Below are 8,043 nucleotides of genomic sequence, written 5' to 3'. Positions count from 1 at the left end.
TGCTTGCCACAATTAAAACAGCTGCCATTTTGATTTTTCCTAAGACTTTTAGAAATTACTTCTCCTATCACACTGGCATCATAAATGTGAGATCCAATATCAGCTGAATCTCTAATCCATTCCTCTATTGATGCTGATCTTGCCTTTAAAGGTCTAATCATGCTTTTGCATTTTGAATTAGTATTTTCTAAAGCTAAAGATTCAATTAGTATTTTTCTGACTTCTGAATCTGATACTATTCTATTCGTAGCTGAAGTCAATCTTTGAAAAAAAAAATCAGTGAAGGCCTTTTGGGCCTTGTATAATTTTAGTAAATGACTCAGATCTTTTTCCTGATTTTTCAACCTTATCCCAAGCATTTAAAGCTGCTAGATGACATAGTACTATGATCATCAAATTCAAACTGCCTTTGTAAATCAGCATATTGACCTTCACCTAGCAACTGGTCCTGGGAAATATCATTACCACTGGCCTGATTTTGTTGTTCTGTGACCTTTACTTCCTCTTTCCACCATGATTGGCATTGTAACTGAGCAGGTTCCAATATTGGTGTTGCCAAATCTTTCCTGTCTTGGGAGATAATAATGCTCTGATTTGCCCATGAATTTAGAATCTGCTTCACATAGGATGAGTGCATACCATAGGAGCTGATTGCTTTCTTAAATCTCCTCAAATCTAATATGTCTATAGGGCTCCATTTAATTTCATTAAAACCTTGGTGTTGCCTATCATCTCCTGGTAAATCTTGTATAGGAACTGGATAAACCAAGGTTGGTTTTCTAACCATTTTGGACTGCCCCCTTTCAGTGGTGGTATGGTAGGCTCTTGTCTAAAATCTTCCGTCTATGTTTGAGAATTTTCCTCATTCTCATTTATAGGTCTTTCTAAGGCTTATCTAAATTCCTCTGTCTGTGCCTGACTATTTTTTTTATTCTTGTTTATAAATCTCTCTAATTTTTCTTCTAAGGCTTGTATCTTACCAATCCACTTTTTCTTTCAGCAAGTACAGAAAGCCATTATTGCTGTTAAGATTAAAGGATAAAATACCAAAATGATAATAATCATAATTGGTATTGGGAAAATTTCAGCTAAGCCATTTCACTTTTCATTTTCTGCCTTTTTTTTTTTTTCAAGCCATCTAGAGTAGAACAGTACAGGACACTCAAGCCTTCTATTATGGTACTATCTATCCTTAACTCTTCCCTTGAGGACTTCCAGATGACTTATCAAATCTGATGGCTTCTCAGTTTGTCTGAAGCTGGAGTGATTTCTCTGTCTGTGAGGAAAATGTTGTTATAAACACCAAAATGTTGTTATGAAGAATGAAAACCCTCAATTTTTTTATTTTACCAATGAAAACCCAGGATCCAAATGCTGGTGTGAAACCTGCTGGTTCAGAGAGGCAGAAAAGCACCCAGCTGACCTTCCTACCCAGCTCACATCCCAAAAGCAAAAGCTAAAAACCAAAAGCCAAAAATCTTAAAGCTAAAAGCCACAAAAGCCAAAAGCTTGCTAGATCAGCTGACAGCCCAGTAGGAAAGGCATTTTAGGCCTGGAGGAAAAAGCCAAAAGCTAAAAGCCAAAGAGCTCCTTCTTCTCAAAGCTGTCTTGAACTTCTTTCTCTCAATGTTCTTCCTTTCTGCTTAATCCCTGCTGGCTGGTTTCTTGCTCTACCTCTTAATCTAGAGTTAACTTTATTAAATCCTGTGAACAGAAAGCTTTTGGATTAAAGGTGTGTGCTAGAGCCGAGTCACATCATAATCACCTGTTTACAATAAGCAGAAAGTTCTTGAATTGAAGGTATGTGATAGGGCTGAGCCACAGCAAACAGGAAACAGATTTTTACAGTTCACAGTTTTGGGATTCACAATGGGATCAAATATCCTGCAACCACTTCTCAGTTCTCAAGAGACAGAGGCAGGAGGATTGCCAAAGTCTGAGAACACCTTTTTCTACCTGGAAAGTTCTAGGCCACATACCATCGTATAGTAAGACCCTGACTCAAAAACCAACCAACTAACAACCAACCACCACCAACAACAGCAAAACAAGAAAAAAAAAAAAGTAAAAAGAAAAAGTAGCTTTATTTCAGTAACAGAATTGCTGAAATGTATTAAAATCAGTGTTTAGTAGGTTCTATCATGGCATGGTGGAGTGTTGTGTCTGCTTCTTGCTGGCATTATTTGAAATGAGTAATATTTTAATCCCTTCCCTGGCATCAACACTCTGACTTTCTGGGGCAGATATTAAAAGACCAGGCTCTGAAGTTAACAGTTTATAACTGAGTCCTGAGTCTGCCAGTTACAAGCTTAGAGGTATGGTCAGTGACCATACTTCTTTGGAAGTTAGCTGACCATAGTTCTTTGGAAGTTGGCGGATCATTGCTCTTCAAAGCTTACTGACAAGACTCTCCTGTATCTTATTTTTCTCTTACATAAAATGAAAGTTATGATAGCAACTCCTTTGTATGACAAATGTGAGGATTAAATAAATGAATATATAAACAGTCTGACACAGAGCAAGCAAGCCCCTTTTATTTCAACAAAGCTTAAAAAAAAACGTAGATACTCAAAATCAGCTTAAGATATCCAACATAAGGCTTTCAATTTTTCTATTCAAATTTATCTCTCATTGTAGAGTTTTTCATTCCCATAAGAGAAAAATACCATCTACTTAGTAGAACAAGCCATAAAAATCTAAAAATCAACTCCTCCCTCTATTTACCACCCTCATCTGATACATTTCTAAGACCTAACAGATCTGTCTTCCGAGTATAACTGAAGCCTGTCTGTGCACCTGTCTCTGACTACTCCATTTTTAATACGGATTTCAACAGGAACTTCCTTATTGATCTTCCTGCTTCCCCCCTCACCTTCTCCAATCTTGTTTTGTTTTGTTTTTTTTTTACTCAGGAATTGCACTGGCATAGACAAGTGAAGGTGCAGGTTTTCCTCTAAGACACAAGACCTCACTAGCCTTGTGCAGTTGGCTAGGTTTCCATGTCTGGGCATGATTCCTCTCCTGTTGAAAGGGTCTTAAGTTCAATTAGACAGTCGTTGGTTACCACTAAAATACAAGTACTCCTAGAGCCCCCTTGGGAGTATCTTGCCATGCTCGTCATTGCTATGGTCTGCAGGCAGCACAGACTGAGTAGGACTGTTGGTTGCTTCCTTCTCTTGGCAGCCTTAATAACATCTTCTGGCACTGTGAAGGTTATCCTCAGGGAGGAGGTCTCTAGGTCAGCTCCAGCTACTTTTTCAGTACACAGATCAGATTGGCTTACTTTTCACTTTTTTTTTTTTAACAAAAAATTCTATTTCCTTACATTCTACTTCTAGTACAGATAGCCATTTGAACAGCATTTTTACCAACTTTTTTAACCCCTCCTAACCAAAATGTCCCCTCCACTATGTGATACCGGCCACACAGGCCTCTTCTGGATTTTGGATCATAGTATCTACAAGCCTTTTTTAATTGTATAGAAAGTCTTCAACGTCCTACTTCCTGAGTTCTTAGTTAAAAGTGCCTGGAAAGCATTATCCTAACATCTTTTCCTGAGGTGATTTTCCTTTTTCTCTCCTCTTTCACCTGCTGCTTATTACTTTCCTAGCTTTTGTTTGTTTTTGTCACTTGAATTTCTTGGTAGAAGAGCCCTGAGAGGGCATAGATATTCAGTCTCCACCTTAAGTCTTTCACGTAGTGAAGCATCACGTAGAAAGTAGAAACATGGATGAACCAGAAGACTGAATGGCATCTTTTGTACCAAAAACCACTTTAGTAGTCAAGGAACCACACCATGCAGTTTGCTCATTCACCCAGCAAGCTGGTTTTGCCTCTAATACTGAAAGAACACGGGGGAGAGGGTGAGTAGCAGTTTGCATATTGCAGTGATTAATGGGTGATATATGAGCCGCTTCTTAAAGGATGAACCAGCTGGCAAGGCAGGAACTGAAGTAAACGCTGCAGACCTAGGCAACAGCCTGCTGAGGTGCAAGGAGACCGGGACAGTAGAGCTTGGGGAACGGACTGGTGGAGTAATGGGAACTGGGATGGGAGCCTGATTGGTGCTGATAAGGCAAAGGACCTTCAGGAAGACAGAAAAGAAGAGCCCTGTAAAGAGCTTAAGTAGTTCAATATTATCAAGCCTGAGCGTGAGATGTAACTGTGTGGATCTGGAAGGGGGAAGACCTGGCCTGAGGCCACTTTGATACTCCAAGTAGAGTTATAAGAACATGGAGTTGGGTGATAACATGAAGAATGAAGTGTTTCTGCTCTCCATTGAGTGACTGTGGCCAAATGTACTTCCTTTCTTGATGTTACAAAATATTGACAAAAGCAGCTCAAGGAAGGGAGGGTTTATATTGGCTCGGGCTTGAGATGGGGTGCAGTCTATCACAGTGGGAAGGGGAGGAGTTGAGAGCAGCTATAGCTACAGTGGCAGGAGGCTGAAGGAGCTGAGCTCATCCAACCCAACCTCAGCTAGGAGGAGATAGAAATGAACGTTGGTGCTCATTTTTTTTTCATTTTTATTTTAAAATTAGTGTGGGACCCCACATTACTTTACATTTTTTTTTCTGTTGTGAGTTTATCTTTCTCATTTCTAAGTATGGGAAATCCATGTCATCTACACCTTTCTTTTATGTGTATGTAAACTAGACTGTAGAACAGGTTCAAATTCAATCCCCTGGTCACCATAGTCTATTAGTATGACACTTTGTCTGTAAAAATGGAGATAAAAGTACCAAGCTCCCAATGTAAAAGCATTAACTGAGATAGAGGTAAGCTATCTGATATAGAGTTTAGTATACTGTAACTGTGGGCAATGGGTGGTTACCATGACAACGATCACCACCAGCATCATCACCTGGAAAATGCCTCCTATATCCAAGTGTGGTGGCTTACTCATATTCTCAGCACTCTGAGAGGCTAAGGCTGAAGAATTACCATGTGTTCAAGGTCTGTCTTGGCCACATAGTGAGTTTGAGGCTAGCCTGGAATATATAAAATGGATCCTGTCCCCAAAATTCAAACTAACTAACTAACTAAATAAGAAAGAAAATTCCCCACATCTTCCTAATGAGTGATAAGATTAATCAGGCAAATTATGCCAACCCAATATTTACTTCAGTCTTTTTTTTTTTTTTTTTGGCCTGGTGATTTTAATAAGATACCGATTGTATGAATTCATAGTCTCTAGCACATATGGATCTCATGGATCTTCATTTTGTTTATTTTAGAAGCTGCATTTGTACAACATAGGTGATAAAATGAGAGTAATCCAGAAAAGTGTGTGGAGACTCTTTGAATTATTTCCATTTGTTTAAAGATCCAAATAGTAGAAGCATTGTGTCTCTCTGCCTGTCATCACTCTGTTGACAGACTGGGGGGTCTCTGGAGCATTATCTGTCTGGGTGGGTATCAGAGGCTAGCAGCTTCCCAATTGCAGAGTTGCTCTAGTCAGACTGCTTTCCTATGCTGTTGGCTGGCACCGCTTTTTGTACTCTCTTGGAAGCATGCATCATAGTACATTTTTCCATTGCGATGCTCATCTTTGTTTTGTGTTTCTCCATTTGGGGAGAATTCCGGAACGGAGGTAATGATATACTGCCACCTAAAATCAGCCTCCAGTCGCCAATGACATCATCTGTGTCTGTGAAACAGGAAGGAAGGAGGGAAGCTATGTCTGGATCAACCCTGGCTCCAGTCTCCAGACATCAAGCACCTTATGATTGAAAAGTGGTCTATGACACAGGGTTATTAACTTTTGAAGACAGCATTGCACACAGATATGTCAAGGGTGTCGCTTTAAATCTAGCAGTTGTTGGGCTACAAAAGCTCTGTGATCAACTTCTCTGGGAGAACACAGCAAAGAAAGAAAAGGAACCAGACTCCATCCTGCTATATAAGCCCTCCCTCTCTGCCACAGCTCGCTCGTAGGCTCCCTTCTACTTTTAATTGTCCAAGTTTTGAAAATCTAGCCAAGATATTATTATCCTATCTTGAAAAAATAATTTTGCTTTTATGGCATCTGGTAGCATAATGTAATTTAAAATACTTTGAAATCAAGGTCTCAAGATTATTCAACAAGGGATAAAAACTTAGGTTACATTTCAGGAAAGGAATCTTTTCAATTTTTCTGAAATCTCCTTATTTCAACTTGACAAATAGAGCTCCTTAAAAGTATTACTTTCCTAATCACTCATAAAATAAATTCTGCAAAGACCATAATCACATGTTTTATGTGTTGGCACTCAGGGGGAAGGGTGGCTGTCCAGGGCTTACTCAGTCATCCCTGTTTTCCTAGAAATCAGCAAGTGGGCTTCTGGGTGCCCTGAGCAGAGCTCTCTGTTCTCTTGACAGAGATTTAAGGAGACAGCAGCTGATAATGACAGTGTGCCAGAGGTGGGAGCTAGATGAGAGCGAAGGACAAAGAAGGGAGGGCAATACTAGGAGGGCAGAGTCCCCAGGGATAGTCTAGTTGACCTCTGCAGTATGTATAGAGTGCGTTGAAGGCAAAGAATACCTGCTTTTTCGTATGGAGGGATTTGTTTTCGTTTTTATGCATTTTATGTTTGACTACCTTACAATGATTACCTGAGTACAAGGGCAGAGGGGGGCACCTGGATGCAAAGAGAGAGAGAGAGAGAGAGAGAGAGAGAGAGCACCTGAGTGCAAGGATAGAGAGGGGCGTCAGAGTCAAAAGGTAGAGAGGCACTCACTTCTGAAAATAAAACTCAGATCATCACAAGGCTGCCAACCATTAAATCCATTTTTATTGTTTTTCTTCTTGCTAGGTTGTCTTTTCTTATATGGGTACTGCTGTGATTCTATAGGTAAATGAGAGTACAACACTCTGCAGGCCTTTTGTGACAAATAGGGACACCTCTCACTTCTTGATTAGTTATTTATGTATTTTTTTAAACTATTATTTTTATGCCATTTTTACTAGTCTTTCAGAAAGGACTAACACAGTTGTGGTACAAACAAAGTGTTGATCAACAAGAAAAACTATCAAATGTGTCTTGAAATAAAGCTAATCCCTATGGGACAGATAGCGGCCCTGAGAACTACAAAACATCTGCAGCTTCTCTCTCTGTTTCTATCTGTCTGGCTGGCTCTCCTTTCTTTCTTTTGAGACAGGATCAAAGTATATAGCCCAATATGAGCTCCACTTTCACTAAATAGTCTCAAATGACCTTGAATTTTTATCTTCCTGGCTCTGCTTTTCTAGTGCGAGGATTATAGTCCATTATGCCCAATCTTGCTTGGTTGATTTTCTATCTTTCTTCAGGAACAGTTGCTTCATCAAACTGAAGGCAGGGACACACAAAAGACAGCCATCTGCTTTCTATTATGTGCTCTGAGACAATTGTGTGTAGAAGAAATATCCCCCCAAAGAATACACGTTAAGACTCAAATGTGTGTGTGAATAATTCTAGGAAAAGTACTGTTAATAAAAGGCTGTGTTCTATCCCTCCCTCTGTGTTTTCGCAGGAATATAGGTGAGGTCTTTGGTGGTGGGATCTGGGCCTAAGATTTAGCTATTGCCTGGGTATAAGCTATTCTAATTATCTGGAAATTTAGAGGAAACCTCACACATAATCATGGTGAGATATCCATACTGTACAAAGCCTTTTTAAAACTTTGAGTGAAAAACTCAAGTACAAAGAGCTATGCAGGCGAGCCTCTTGGTAAAAGAAGAGCTGGAAGGAAGTTTATGAAAGAGTTCGAGAGGAAAGATAAAGAGAGGGTATAAGAAGGCCAATCTTCAAGAAAGCTGTAGGGAGAGAAAAACATGCCAGACATGGTGAGTTCATTTCATCTTTAAGTGACTGTGATAAAATTACTTTTTTTTTTTATGGGGGGAAGGAGATTGTGGGATTGTTCTAGAAAGATGTTTATAAGGCTGAAAGTAATGAAACATCGCTTCATGAAAAACACTGCTCTACTACACTGAAAATAAAAAAATCACCAAGTTTTCGATTTTCCTAAGGCTGTTGCTGTATGAGGGCATTGTATTGAGATCCCACAAATTGGCTACTA

Source organism: Meriones unguiculatus, chromosome 10 (assembly GCF_030254825.1).
Source record: "Meriones unguiculatus strain TT.TT164.6M chromosome 10, Bangor_MerUng_6.1, whole genome shotgun sequence".
NCBI lineage: Eukaryota > Metazoa > Chordata > Mammalia > Rodentia > Muridae > Meriones > Meriones unguiculatus.
Note: the sequence above shows the minus strand (reverse complement) of the source record.